The 15,845-nt window shown below is 45.9% G+C and overlaps 1 protein-coding gene and 1 long non-coding RNA gene across 3 annotated transcripts in view; both read right to left on the reverse strand.

Moving 5' to 3' along the window:
* NUDCD3 (NudC domain containing 3) overlaps window positions 1-15,845 on the reverse strand; it is a 95,027-nt gene that overhangs the window by 41,140 nt on the left and 38,042 nt on the right. The window lies entirely within an intron of this gene.
* Window positions 1-15,845, reverse strand: part of LOC139082995 (uncharacterized) — a 45,054-nt gene that overhangs the window by 69 nt on the left and 29,140 nt on the right. Inside the window, exon 3 of one of the 2 annotated variants that reach the window (XR_011539428.1) lies at window positions 8,305-8,318. The exons of the other annotated variant lie outside the window; for it this stretch is intronic. This is a non-coding gene — a long non-coding RNA (uncharacterized lncRNA). Of the gene's footprint in view, window positions 1-8,304; window positions 8,319-15,845 lie in introns of those variants that run through there. 2 annotated transcript variants of the gene reach the window in all.

Consider the following 15,845-nt stretch of genomic DNA (forward strand, 5'->3'; position numbering starts at 1 on the left):
TATCCCAGTCACCTGAACACTCTGAGAGTGTTCTCCCTTCAAGAACTCCGACCAGTTTTATGTTCAAAACCCCACAGTCCCTTCTCATAGACATTTCTTTTTTTTTTTTCTTAAGATTTTACTCTTTTCCTTTTTCTCCCCAAAGCCCCCCAGTACATAGTTGTATATTCTTAGTTGTGGGTCCTTCTAGTTGTGGCATGTAGGACGCCGCCTCAGCGTGGCTTGATGAGTGGTGCCATGTCTCTGCCCAGGATTCGATCTGACGAAACACTGGGCCGCCTGCAGCGGAGCGCGCGAACTTAACCACTCGGCCACAGGACCGGCCCCAGACATTTCTGACTAAATGGACAGACTCAATAAAAAGTAACTTAGAACACCACTAGCCATTATGGGGAACTTTTGAACTCCCCAAACTTACTTTTCTTAAAGCTCAATTGGACAACTATGGATCTAAAATTGTCAAAACTGAACGGGACATCTATTTTGATTGGTACAGTCATGTGCTGCATAACAACATTTTGGTCCACAACAGGCTGCGTATACAATGACGGTCCCATAAGATTAGTACCACATAGCCTAGGTGTGTAGTAAGCTATACCACCTAGGTTTGTCTAAGTACTGCAGGGGAGGAAGAAATTTTCCTTTGCCCTTCTACGTTCTTCTGGCTGGTCTAAGAATTAAATTGACATGAGACAGATTAACAAGAGTAAAACAAACAAAAGTTCAATAACATGTATACCTGGGAGAAACCCAGGAAAACCGAGTCACTTGTCAAAATGTCCGAAGCCCTCACCTTAAATACCATCCTTAGCCAAAGAAAAGATGTTAGGGCTGGAGTGAGTCTGGGACCGCAAAGGGAAGGAAGACAATTCACAGGCAGGTGAAAAGGAGCAAACATTTGGAAAACAAGTGTTTGTTTGCCCACACAGACAGAGAAGAACACAGAGGGGAGCCCAACAAAAAGGCTTTTCTAGGTTCCTCCCTATCACATAGTTCCCGTTATGCTAAGGTGAAATATCGTTTCCTGAGATCGGTTTTTTTTTATCAGAATTCTTTTAGGCAGTAAGGGGCGAAAGGGGGTGGGGGTAGAACAAAAAAAACTTTCTGAGTCTTTTGTTTCTTAATAATAATCAGCCTAGGGGCGAGCCCTGTGGCCAAGTGGTTACGTTCGTGCACTCCGCTGCAGCGGCCCAGGGTTTCGCTGGTTCAAATCCTGGGTGCGGACATGGCACTGCTCATCAGGCCATGCTGAGGCAGCATCTCATATGCCACAACTAGAAGGACCCACAACTAAGAATATACAACTATGTGCTGGGGGGCTTTGGGGAGAAAAAGGAAAAAAAATTAAAAATAAAAAAATAATCAGCCTAAAATAGTCTTCATGTCAAAGAGACACATTTTGGTGTGGTAAAGTTTTGTTCCCCTTCAGTATACTCTATGATGTACACACAACTACAAAATCACCTCACAGTGTATTTCTCAGAACACATCTCCATCGTTAAGTGATGCATGACTGTATTTTGAGGCTTCCAAATGTTATCAGGAGTCTAAAATTGCCTCTCTGCAAAATAGAATTTTTGATTTAACGAAGGCAAACAAACAACTGAAGAAAGACGAAATGGTTTCCAAACAAAGCCTCTCTTTCCCCTCCCCTGTCTCCTTTGTCTCCAGATGTAGGGCGGCCATCTTGCGCTCAGGCTCTGCCTCTGGCGCCACCTTTATCTGTCCCTTCTATACCGCCTACACCTCCTCTATACCCTTAGTTTCCCCATTCTAATTCTCTTCCCACTTTCTCCTTCCTCAAATATATTAAAACCTGCCCCTTTGATTCAAATGCTAAACCCCTAATTACTACTTCTTCGTTAACTGGAGCAAAGAAACAACTAGAAGAAAAAATTTAAATAGCAATTACCCTAGACTTTGGATAATAAACAAATATACTCCAAAACTCTGAGGAGAAAATTTGCTTTCTGTTTCTGGTTGCTGAAGCTTCTTGGTAAGTCACCCATCCTGTTCAAATGGTGGGAAAACGTGATTTGTAAGGTTTGGGAACAGCTATTGGAAAAAAGGGTCCCTCACAGTTAAGACGTTTTGGGAATCCAGAGGCAAGAAAGGTTCCACCTGGCTTATGTGCCAGGATATTGTGCAATTCTGGAAATGAGTGAACTTTTGGATAATTTGCAATTGTAATGGCCATGGTGGGGAAACTTTGTTTTAAACAAGTCCACCTAAGGGCGCTTTTAAAAGAGAAAATTCCAAACCTCCCAGGAGACAATGGAATGCACTCTTTGACTGGTATGCAGAAGTTTCTAAAAGACAAAACGCCTCCAAAAACAGCTCTAAAAGGATTCTTACAGCATGCAAATAAAAATCATAGTAAAAGAGTTTGGCCATTTGAACAGTAACCTTAACTTATCCATCTGCCAGAAACACAATTTGGATTCAACTATTCTTTTGAGTTTTGTACCTGAGACATAGCTAAAACTTTTTAAATGAAAGCTATGAGATCTCTGTGCCTGTCAGTCTTTAATGTACGTCTATGTATGTATGTATGTCATAGGAATGTGGTATTTTTCTACCTCTGGATGGTCTTGCTAAAATTATTTGTAAAAGAGCTCTATTTAATTGGCTTAAAAATAAAAAGTGCTAATATGAACTAAAATTAATGAAAACTAACCCAAATGCTTTTCAAGTTTACATGATCTAGGATTAATTTTAGTAAATAGAAGCTACTTTAAGGTTGTTGGTCTAATTAAAACAGGCATATCGTTAGAGTTATCAATGCTGAACGTAATGCAGACTTACATCTTTCATTCTGCCTGGGTTTATTAGTCAAATAAGTTCATATTATCTCTAGTACATAATTTGTCAGCAAGAAAAATAACTTGGTATGATGAAATTTTCATAAGAAATCTAAACATAATTATTGAAAACAAGTAAATTAAATGGATGTAAATAGGATAAAGCTTCTAGGTGAACCTTTGAAATAGCTTCCCCAAATCTTTTTAGGTAACCTGAAATCTTAAAGTTTTGCTAGGTTAAATTAAATGATGGGAACTCATTGAATGTCTAAATCATTTCCAGATAAGCTTATCCACTTGTGGCTTCCTTTACAAAGAAACTAAGGATAAATTTGGGTCTGTTAGTAACCATGTCCTGTGTCACACTGAAAGATTACATTATTTAAAGGGGTATATGCTTCTAAAAATATGAAATGTATTTATATATCTGACAGTTCACAACTACTTACCTCTTACTTTCACTAAGAATAAGGATTCTAAGAGTTAAGAATTTTAATTAGTATATGTGATTAAAGCTACTAGAAAATAATAAGGGAAACATCTCCATATGCAAAGTAAGTAGGATGTGCTTTTTGGTTAAAAAAGATATGAGATATGGAGATATATTTTTGTTGAGGAAAAATAAAGTTGTGAAAGGTTTCTCTGGGAAAAAAATTTTATATGTGATCCAGCTGGATAAGATTAAATAATATTGCTGTAAAGGTTTAAAATAAGCTTTAACATTCAGAGTGTACTTCTGTAAACCAGAACTTAGTCTTCCTTCATCTGTTAAATGGACAAAGTTTGCTTGAGCTATTGGTCTGATCCTGATAAAAGACTGAAAGGTTTTCTTTGTCATCTTTTCCTGTTTTATCAAAATTATTTCCTGTGCTTTATGTTAAAAGCTGAGTCTTTTCTACTAAGAAGAGCTAAAGCTTTTTACAATCTACGGTACACTATGTAACCTATATTTATGCAGAAATGACCAAATTTACTGTCAAATCAGATCTTTAACCATTGCTATTTTTAAGTTGTTTATCATTTACAGGTAGTTATTGTTTTACTCTGGTGCTTTTTCAAACATGTTTTATGTTCAGAGAAATATACTCAAGAATGCACGCATATGATAACTTTAAGATCATTAGAATGACCTGGATTTAAAGGACCTCCTTTCTCCTCTCCTTTGAGAAAATGTATCTTTACAACAAGGGTTAAAACATTTATCTTTTCTCCCTACCTGATCCCTCCAGAATTCGGAAATTCTTAAGTATACTTTTCATGATAGTATATGTATTTACATAAATTCAGTGAAAATCTATTCTCCATCTAACAGGTCACAACTGGAAATACTGACTATATTACCAGGCTTTGATTGGAATGTCATACAAGAAAGATATACATAGACATAGATATTCACCATGATTATCCTTGATAAATGAAGATAATAGTGGAGAGAGAAAATGGTTGTACTTTTGTAGATATTAAATTCTAATCCTATTATCTTTCAAGGTTTTGTTATATACCTGTAAGCTGGATTGGATCCTAAAATCTTGTAGTTTATTTACATGTCTGGCTACAATTCTCCAAGCTAATGTTTTCCAGTTTTCTTACTGCCCTTGACTCTTCTTGGAAGAGACTATACCAGGTCCTCCTCACTACCCAGATGACAGTCAAACTTCAGGGACTCAAACCTTGGGTACACATCTCACAGCTAAAGAAGACCCCACCTAACATCTCGTCCTGTAAAACGCTGGAGATCTCCAAATCAAATTGACTAGGAAGAGACACAGTGGACATCTGAGGCAGACAGCTTTCCCAACATGGCCAGACCAGACCTGTATTATCTTTTACTTACTGTTGCTTCTTACCTTATTTCCTCCCTCTCTTTCTTGGACAGGCAATACTCTGGTCTGCATTTCCCAATCCCTCACAAAAGAGGGAAACCTATTCTTTTGAATACGGCCTTTTGGAAACAGCCTCATCACAATTCCATGATAGATCAATCTTTTTACTTGCCCTTTCTGAAGGGTTAGAAGGTTCAGAATTCACAGAAATTTTTCTTGCATCTCCACTATTAACTGACTCTGGATTCTTATCCAAATTCATGTTCTCTGGATTTGCAACCTTACAGGCTGTATTACTGGTAACACATTTAGCTCCAAATAGTTCTTTGATAATAATACTGTTTTAAAACATCTTTCACATTTTGCTATTTTTGCGAAGACTTTTATCAGCTATTGCTTCATGTTTATTCCTGCACTGTATCTTCCCAAATGTGCTTGGTTAATTCTTTCAGTTTGAGTGCGCTCTTGCTGTATTCACTGTTCTACTGTGCTTTCATGGCCACTTTAAGCAGAGACTTCTAGGAGGCACACATGACTCTAGGTTTGCCTCCACAGGGAGAACTTTTCTCTCCTAAGTGAGATTAAGTGCCAATAAATATCTGTTTAGTTGGCCACCTTCAGGCCTAGGGTCCTGGGTTAGAACCATCATACAATTTGGAATTGTCATGTTACTTTTGATTCTGTACTTGTTGCCTGTCAAACTTTTGTAAAAATGATGTACCCAATAAGGAGATGATCTCCAGTGCTTACATTCTTGAAGATATGGACTATAGATGGGAAGTACCTGAGAGTTCTCCCTCCTACTCCTACTTGTCATTAAAACGTGACCTCAATAGGTTTCCAATGTGTACAATTTCCCTCCAATGTGGGACATGACGTCCAGAAAAGGTCCTCCTGGCATTGAGGGACAAAAGGCAACTGAATCCAGAAAAACCCGACTCTTGATCAGCAATGCTTTCAGAGAAAGATCTTGATCAAAAGGGGAAAACCTGAAAATTAATAAACAGAAATCTCATTTAAAATGGAGTGGGGAGGCTAGAAGGGAGAGCTCTCACACCCTATCACTCAATGTCAACTGCAGACCTAACAGGAAGAAGCCTGCTTTGCTACCTCAGCAGAGAAGGAAGATTTTCTCCTGGCCCAGCAACAGCCCAGCCAATGAGAGACTGTCACAACTCTGCCAATGAACAGCCATTACATTTCAAAGTCTATTTCCTCCAAGGGACTCTGTTTATGACAGTCCCTCTCAACGCCCCCTTCTCTTCCATAAAAGAATATTCCTCTCTTTTATTCTTTGGACTTGCCTGTGGTTTCCCATAGATTTCTAAGTCTCGAATTGCAATTCTTTGCTGTTCCCAAATAAACTCCTTTTTGCTGGTAAAATAACTGACCATTTTATGTTTAAGATAACTATCTTTATTTTATCCAGGTAGAAAAATATTAACAAGACACCTTATATCACAGAGGAAAAGACTGATCATTTAAACCTAAATTAAATGTAAAACTTCTGTATGAGGAGGCCCCATAAGTAAAGTTAAAAGATAGGCCACAGAGAGGATGAAGATCTGCAGCACGTAACCAACAAAGAGCCAGTATTTGGGACACATACACAACTTCCACAAATCAGTCACAAAACTAGGACACTCAGCAAGAAATACAAAGAGGACACTCACAGAGGAGGAACCCGAATTTCCACTGAACACAGAGATGCACAGCCTCCCAAGTAACTGCAATCATGACCAAAACAATGAACTTGCTCATCAATGGACAAAAAGGAAAGTAAAACACTGAGATCATCAGACGGCAGCAAAGGAGAAGGTAACTTTCCATACAGTGCTGCAGGGTGCATACCCCAGAACAGAGCTTTTCAGAGGGTGAACCATAAAATCTATGTGTGGAACAGAACACAAAATGGAATGGAAAATCAGAAGTTGTACTACAGAGAAAAAGCCAGCTCTGCTTCTTGGAGCTGCCCCCACATCCGTACTGTGCATCTGAAGGGCATCGCAGGATGCGCTTCTCACTGTGACTGCAAGTCACAGCCAAGAGAGTCTGAGAGCCACTGCCCAAAAGAACCTATCACAGACGAGGGAAAGGAGATGCACCATGATCAGGAGAGGGTCACGCAGTTGGGAAGAGGCCACATCAGAGACAATCTAGCATCCAGCGGCAACTGAACAAATGACGGCAGATTCAATCAGTGGCCCAGCATATGAGGGTAAGTAACAGAAATACAAAGTTAAAAGAGGAGAAGCAGAAGGATACCACTGAGTGCTGCCTGTGCAGAGGAAGAATGAACACCCGTCATCACAGGAGAGAGACAGAAAGAAACTGGGGGCTCACAGCCAACCAATTACAAAGGTGGGAACACATGATCAACTGGCAACACCTCTTCCAGAACACACCACGCTAGGACACAGAATTCATCTATTAGAAGATGGATTAGAAGGATTTGCTAACTGCATCACAGGTGAGCTCAGCCGCTGCAATATTTGGTTTCTAAATAACCATCCTCCAAAAAAGGAATCGGACCCCTTAGAGAATGGCTGATTCTAGGACTGGAACAGAAAATACAAGACGAGCCTGCAGCATCTCGTATTGCCAGAAAGTAGGAAGTGCTCAAAAAACCACAGGACATGGACAGTCAAAGGACACAGGAACCAAGCAGAGAGCTCCCACTGGGCAGAGCTGGGGTGATGTGAGCAGTTAAACAAACAATGCAGTACTGGATTACAACTACTAAATATAATAACACCCATGGCCCACACTGATACAGACGAATGACTGAATAAACACACAAATAAGAACAGACAAATTCTCCTTACAGAAGAACTCCAATTAACAAACAGAAGGAGTGAGGAAAATGGGAAATCAGCACTGGAACCTCGCAGTCGTAAGTGCTGGTCCACTGCTGATGCTGACAGTAGCGGTGAGGCTGTAAGGGGACAGAGGACATCTGTAGAACCTCAAAGTATCTCTGCCCAAATATTGATCACTTATGCTCGTGGTTTTAACCTACGCTGAGAATTTAACAAAGTCTTAGAAATTCCTTCATCCTCCTAGGAGGTGGAGATGGACTCAGGGACCAGTGAACAAGAACAGAAAAGGACAGCGGTAACGTGAGGTGGGGACACCGCAGACTCGCTGTTAACCAGGTGATCAGTTAACATCACAGCATTAAGTTGTACTCATAGCATGGACCCCTGACATGGAGTGATGGGAGGGGCACGTCACCTCTGTGGTCTCCATCCCCAAATCCATAGCCCTGGTCTAATCATGAGAAAATACCAGACGAACCCAAACTAGAGACATTCCATAACAGGCCTGACCTCTTCAAAAGTGTGACAGTCACAAAAACAAAAAAGACTGAGAAACTGTCACAGACTGAGGAGACTAAAGACACATGATAACAACAAGCAAGGTGGCATCCTGGATTGGATTCTGGAACAGAAAAGGGACAGCAGTTAGTGAGAAAAAAACAGAAAAATCCAAAAAAACCTGCAATTTAAGTTCACTAGACAAGTACACTATGCAAACATTAGGAGCTGGAGGGTGGTCCCCACCCCTGGGCTCACCTCTGCAGCCAAGGAATCAGGCCCCGAAGTTCAAGCCAGCCCAGAAGTGAATCCTAGCTTTCACTGGTGCTGTTCTATGAGCAAGTTCCTCAATCTCTTTAAAGTCTCCATTTCATCATCTGTAAAATGGGCAGAACAATGGTCCTAATTCACAGGTCTGCTTAGAGACTCACACCAAACAGTACTGACAAGACCCTACACACTACTTCACACGCAGCAGCTCCCTCCAGATGTGAGGTGGTTAATACAGAGCTGTTCACAGTTTCCTGCCCTTGATACTGAACCAAAGCCAGAACTGGGCAGAAAGGCTTGGCCTCATTTTCAATTCAAGATTACTGTATTTACTCTTTTTCCTCCTTTTCCTCCCCATCTCCCGTATTTTCCCCGTCCCATCAATTTTGAAAAGCAAATAAAAGGGCTTTTTCCCTCTGCATAATTTCCTGCGGGCTGCCATTGTTCACAGCACTTAATATAGCAAATTCTTGCAATGTTTTCCCAATTGCTTTATCTAGAGGGTTGTGATTTACCGCTCCTACTGTTTTGGGGGGCAAAAATGTTAACCATCTACCAAGAGGGCTTTCCACAAATATTGAGGTATGTTTGTACAACAGTCAGTACAGGGAGGGCTCCATGATGCTGGCTTGCTAACTTCACTCATGGTATGGCAACGACAGACCTTAGGGATTTGGGCCTGAATTCCTCCAATATGGACTTGGGGAGAGGGTCCTTTGTTTTCCTGCAGCTATCAATTCACACACACAAGAGCCACCCAATCCGTGAGGAAATAGGCACCATGTCCTCAGCACCGACCTGCCCCATCCCGAGTAAATGCATCACCCACACCAAATCACGGAAGGACTTGCCACGCCCCGACATGTCCCCAGGCCCCCCGCTGCTGGTGTCTGCCAAGCGCTGGCCTCTGAGCCACCCTCTCCTCAGGCCACCAAATCCAACCCTGCCCAGGGCTAGCAACGGGCCAGGCTGACACAAAAGCCCTCTGACCATGGCATCAATGCACCTGCCGCTCAGCAAGTACTGGCTGAGCACCACCACATCCATGCTGTTCCGGGCACCAGGTCATGAAAGGGGGACCATGGGCCAGGCCTGCTCACGTGAGACTCAAGTCACACGGGCTAGTAGTACACCAAGAGTTCATTAAACATGACTCGTGGCCCCTGTAGAGTATCCACACTGAAATCTCCTAAATGATAGGGCAGAGCCTGCTCTGAAAGGTCAGAGACCCTCATCCATTCAAGGGTGACAGGAGAGGCACCCCACCCCAACCCAGCTCTGCCATGAACTTGCCAAGTGACCCTGGGGTCATGCCCTGAGCTCCTCACCTGTCAAATGGGGACACATTAGTACCTACCATAGATGTTTGTAAGATTAAATGACTCAACAGATAAAAACTGCCTGGAACAGAGCCTGTCCTGGAGTAAGTCAGCCTCACCCATATCACTACTCATCTAGATCATGAATACCATAAACGCTGTGACCGTTACTGTCAAAGAAGCAGTCATGCAGGGCAAGATCGTGAAAGGGTTTTTTAAACCAGGGTGTGGAATTTAATCAAAAAGTGATGGGCAGTCACTGCAGGGCTGGAACAGGGAGTAACATTATTGGTTTTCAAAGGTCCCTGTGCGGCTGCCGTGTGGAGGCAAGAGGAAGGCAGAACACCTACGTGAGCAGACAGGAGGCTGGTCAGCCACCGGGTAGGAGCTGGGGCGGCAGGGGCGGCAGCAGCAACAGGAGGAGGTGTGGCTGTGAGGGTGCTGGACACCAGCCTACAGGAGGCACGGGAGCCCAGAGTGTGTGGAGGCAGTGGCAGTGGGGGCACACACCTGGAGGGCCCGGCAGAGCCCAATGCTCGGAGCCTGGGGGCTGACAGCCAGGGGCCAGGGGAATCACCCACTCGAGGTGCACCTCACCTCCTCCACCCGTTCCTCTCAGCCTATTCACCCAATCCTCTCCTCTTACCACCAAGCCTTTACGAGAGCTAAGCTTCCTCCCTAATGACAGAGGGGTGAACTCTCCCTCTCCTACTCAACACCAGGACACAGAGGATACCGAAGCCCCACAAAGAGCAGGCTTATTTAGGCAGCCAAATGTATAGCGGTTGTGGAGGCCCCAGAGGAGACTAAAACCTTCCAGAAGGAGAGCAAACCTGTCTAACACAGTCATGCACTTGGGACAAGCTTTGAACAAATTCAATATAAACAACAGAACTTAAAAAATACAAATACTGGGGGGCTGGCCCCATGGCCAAGTGGTTAAGTTCGCATGCTCTGCTTCGGCGGCTGGGGGTTTTGCCCCTTCGGATCCTGGGTGCAGACATGGCACCACTCATCAGGCCACGGTGAGGCAGCGTCCCACATGCCACAACACTCACAGGCACTCACAACTAGAATATACAACTGTGTACTGGGGAGCTTTAGGGAGAAGAAGAAGAGAAGAAGAAGAAGAAAAGAAAAAGAAGAGTGGCAACAGATGTTAGCTCAGGTGTAAATCTTTTTACAAAGAAAAACACAAACACTAAGAACTGCATCCTATTCCCACAGAAGACAATCTCCACTCATGTCCTTTAAATTCATCCAACAAGCTTCAAGTCCCCAGCATCTCAGTTTTGTCTTCCATTTGACAAGAACATCCCTGGAAGGTTGTGCATGGACGTCATGCAGTCCGGCTCCTTGACAGTGAAGGCCCAGGGTTATCGAGGTGGGGTGGGGTCTCTGCTGCAGCCTGAGGCCCAGCCTAAAGTTCTCCTGGTGAATGGCCAGCCCTAACATCCACCTTCTCCTGTGTGGGCGCCAGCTTCCTCTCAGGACAGCCTAGAATGACTGTCTGCAAGCAAAAATGTGCACGTGGAATTCAAGAGCATAACCCATTAAGTTCTGATGAAAGTGAAAATCGATCCCAAGTAGAAGGGCCATGTACTGAGATGGTACCCCCAGCCTAAGGCTGGTCGGCCAGTGCAGGGACAGCTGCAGGCCCAGGCCCCATCCGGCCATTTCTACCCTCTGTGCTCTCAAGCTCCTGAGATGGAACTGGCCTGTCTCCTCTGTTCTCATCTCACATTCCTGCTGCCTCACTCTCACCCACCCCGTGGGCTGTAAATCTAAACAGAGAAAGTCAAAGAAGGGAGAGCATCCCTCTTCTTCCCGGGAGGGCAGCCAGACAATCACATCTTCATTCCCTCCCTCTATCCTTCTCCACCTTAGGCCAGGCTGGAAGCTAGGAGGAGGTGCGCAAACCCCTGAGGATGTTCACACAGGTGCGGCACGTAGTTAGACTTTGCTTAACGACAGGGACACAGGGACCCGTTCTGAGAAATGCGTCGTTAGGCAATCTCGTTGTTGTGCTAACACCATGGAGTGTACATACACAAACTCAGATGGCACGGCCTACTACTAGGCTATATGGTACTCATCCTCCAGGACCACCGATGTATATGCGGTCTGTCCTTGATAGAAACGCCCTTATGTGCTACGTGACTGTATATACATTTATGAAGGGAAAACCTCCAATGAACTAAGGAGTTCACTACTTAATAAAATCTTAGGGTAAATGCTTTCAGTAAAGTGAAGAATTATTTTGACACAGCAAAGCTCCACACCTAACTGAATGCTGTGTAACACAGGGTTTTGACATTAACTAGTAATGCGGAGTCCTGTGGGCCTGGGACCTGCTCCCCCTCCTTGCCAAGGTCAACGGGTCCCTGGCAGGCTCCTGCTTGCAGCCCCCCCACCCCCGCATCTCCTGGGGGCCTGTGCCATCGACATGCCCTTGTCTCTCACAATCTCCAGGTCTTCCTACCCATTACTCCTGCCCCCACAGCTCCTCCCATCCTTAGAAACAAACAAACGAGGATCCACAATCCTGCTCCCAACCAGCCTTCCCTTCAGGCTATGCCATCTTCTTCACTTTCCTCCCAGCTACACGTGCTGAGCCATTTTCTCTCCACCCTACCTTCCAGCACACCTCACTGTAAACTCTCTGGTGAGCTTAGTGACTTCCAAGTGTCATTCCACGCTTGCCTTTCTAGTTTCAGACCGTCCATTCCCTCTACAACATCTGCCATCAGCCCCTCTCTCCTCCATCAGCATCACATATCCACTATTCTGGGTCCCCCTCTGTCCTCCATCATCACACACCCACCGCCCTGGGCCCCCCTCTTTCTTCTCCATCATCACACCACCACCCCCGGTCCTGTGCCACCCCCGACAGGTCCAGGAAGCACAGCACGGATCCTGCACCTTGCACACACAACCCTGAAGTACTACAACAGTCGGGTATCCTTTCTGCACCCCCACTTGTCCACTGGGTTTGCTCCTATGAACTTTCGTACAAGCCTGAGCACAGCACACTTGAGTTAGAAACCACTGGCTCCCCCATTTTCTCCGAGATAGACTTCCTTCTTCAGGAGGACAATCAGGGCACTTCACCTGTGTTCTAACCCCCCAGGTATGCGGACAAGCCCTTCCATCCTCTGTCCTCCCAGGACCACAGGAATGCCAGGGCTGACTCTACAGGAATCCTCTTAATGCGCTGCTTGCCCCTCCTGATCTGCTCACCTCCCACACTGTCCCCTCATAGTCTGGCAGATTCTCCTACTGACTGTTCCTGTCTCTTCTGTTTTTGGAGGAGAGGAAAGTTACTGCTGCCATGTGTGCACATGTGTGCGCACACATGTGCACAGTGGAAGGTGCCTACTAGACAGAGTTTAATGGGACAGTGTAACACAGCATGCTATCAGTGTACACACACGGGATCAGCATCGGGGTGGGCAGCTCTGAGCTGATGTGATGCTAAGAAGCAATGAGCTCCCTAGTGAGAAAGTGGAAGGCCAGGCCAAAGCGTCGCAACGTTAGATTTGATAAAGAACACTTCTGAAGAATTCCAGATAAAAGATAATGCAGAATAATTCAGTGCTCAAGGACACAGACTCTGGAGTCCAAGTCCCTGCTGGGCCACGGACTAGTGATGGAACCCTGGCCAAAGTGGCCCATTCTCTAAGCCTGGGTGTGCTCGTCAGTGCGATGGGGACACAACCCCTCATTGTAGAAACCACTCAGGCTCAGTGAGCTAACAGACTGGCAGCAGCTGACATCCCAAGCACCTACATAGAGATCGTGTCAATTCAATCCTTCTCCCCAATTTACACACATAAAGTTGCACTACTCAGGTTCAGACACCCCAGGCCTAGCTGCGACCTCTGGGTGCCATTCACCTGCCCACGTGACCCTGAGCATGAGTGGTCAGACCTCACGCTGACAAAACATGCTTCCCTGTACACATCTGGGGTCTTGGTCAGAGTGCGGCTGTTTTCAGGGCCTGACGACAGCTCAACTTGAAGAGATGACCGCCTGAGAGAACAGCCAAAGCAACGAGCAGCAACGACATATCATGGGATCACTAACGCCTGCTGGATTTCAGTCTCTGCAAATAGTACTTTCCATTCTTCTTAGTTACAGGCTGCCAGGGAATTTTAGCTGTGAACAGAACGAAGACAAGCCAGAAAGGCACCCGACTATTTATAAAGTCTCTGTGTCAGCCCACTGGATCCTCTCTAACGGTCCCCTCTGCACATAAATGGGCTGAGACCCTCCACTGAGCACTGTCCCAAGGGGGGCTGGACAGACATCTGGACAGGACCCCAGCCAAGGGCCGCTGGGTCCTCCTGCAGCCCTGGGTGGTGAGCTGCAGCTCACGGGCTCCCCCAGACTCACAGAGCTCTTGGGCTCCGGTTACCTGTCCCGACGCATCACAAACAGGTACTTTTATTGCCTAAAAAAGTGCTTCAGAGGAGCCTCTGGGACTGATGCATAAATCAGCAATCCCCACACTTTCATCCTCTAACAGAACTAGATACTCTACCAGATGTAATTACCTGATTGGACCAAAAATCAGAAAAACAAGTAACTAAACAATGCCTTAGGAATGCAACCTGGCTTCCAGGAATTTCCATTAGACAATTCTGTGTAGTGACTTCTAGAAAAGGCATTTCTGACAGCCAGTCTTTCAAACAGCAGCAGCTTTACTCAGGCAACGTGCTGATAAAAAGCAACTAGTTCTGCCTTTAAAAGAACCTTTAATGAGGCTGGTCCCATGGCTGAGTGGTCAAGATCGCTCGCTCTGCTGCGGCGGCCCAGGGTTTCACTGGTTCGGATCCTGGGCACGGACATGGCACTGCTTGTCAAGTCGTGCTGAGGCGGTGTCCCACATGTCACAACTAGAAGGACCCACAACTAAAAATACACAACTATGTACCTGGGGGCTTTGAGGAGAAAAGGGTGAAAAAAAAAATCTTAAAAGAAAAGAAGAACCTTTGAGGAGGCGGCATTCTGCATTCCTGGAGACAGACCCTGGGGTGGGGACCTGCACTGTGAACAACAAAACAAGACCTTGTGAGGGGACTCTTGACAGGGCCAGGCATTCTTCCATTCTCAGGTCAGCCATCCTGAAGACCACACTCATTCAATCAGGCCATCACCGCAAGGTATCCAAGGTCCAAGAAACAAGGGGCCAGGATCCAGTTTCTACAGTGCACAGGTGCTACCTGCCACCCTGGCGCACAGAAACCACACCCCATGGGTTACCTGCTCCCTTCACAGTCCAAGAAGCGCAGGCTTCAGTCACACCCTGAGTGGCTGCCTCTGGCTCTCAGGCAAATGGCCCACCAGGCGGCTGCCAGCTCCCACACACTGCCCCCACAGTGCCTGTGGTCTGCCCACATGTGATTTCAGCCCCAATGAGGCCTACACGGGCCTCTCCACAGCAGTTCTGCCTGTCCCGCTCCAGGTCTAGCAGGCAGAAACTGGAGTTGATTATTGTTTGTGCAGCACTCAAAACATTGCTGACACCCCAGAAGTGCCACAAGGACAGGAGCAACGCCTCTGAGAGCCACCCAGTCTCCAAAAGGTTGCTGACCGTTGCTCCTGAGGATAGGTGGCCCTGTCTCACAGGGGCTTGCCCCCATCTCCAGAGAAGAAATGCCTGCTCTATGGGGCCCCAGATGCTCTTTAATCTCCCAGCCTGCCCGAGATGTGGGAGAAACAGCAGCCTGCCACCAGTGAGTACAATGTACTTCCGCCTACACTGAGCTCACAATAACGCCAGACTCTCGAGCATAGCCGGTACAGGGCCACTTCAGCTTCCTTGATTCCCCGCCAGGACCACACGAGAACCCCATGGACACTAACATCAGTGAGAAATAGAGCTCCACAGTACGATTTCATCCAAGCTGGGTGACACATCCTGAGGCCCTACTCTGCACTGGAACGGCCACATAGACACACCTCCAACCTAACAGCCCAGCTCCAGCTGAGGTGTGTGGCCTGACATGGACTGCCTGCCACGCCCTCTTGCCCATCCAAATGCTACAAGAATAGAGTGAGGGAAACAATAACCACCAGGCCTTTCCCACTAAGGACGTGCTTGTACTATGAAGTTGTGATGAGAGAACCTACCGGACACACTGACAGAGAGAGGCCAGGGTGTTCTGAGCGTGGGCACAGGGAGAATGAGGACCTCTCAGAGAGAAAGGGGTGAGGGAGCCGATGTGGTCACTGGTTGACCTGCAGGAATGAGGGCAATTAAACTGTGAGACCAGCACAGGAAGCAGGGAGGCAGCACAGGGAGAAGTGGAT

The sequence above is a fragment of the Equus przewalskii genome, chromosome 4 (assembly GCF_037783145.1).
Source record: "Equus przewalskii isolate Varuska chromosome 4, EquPr2, whole genome shotgun sequence".
Taxonomy (NCBI): Eukaryota; Metazoa; Chordata; class Mammalia; order Perissodactyla; family Equidae; genus Equus; species Equus przewalskii.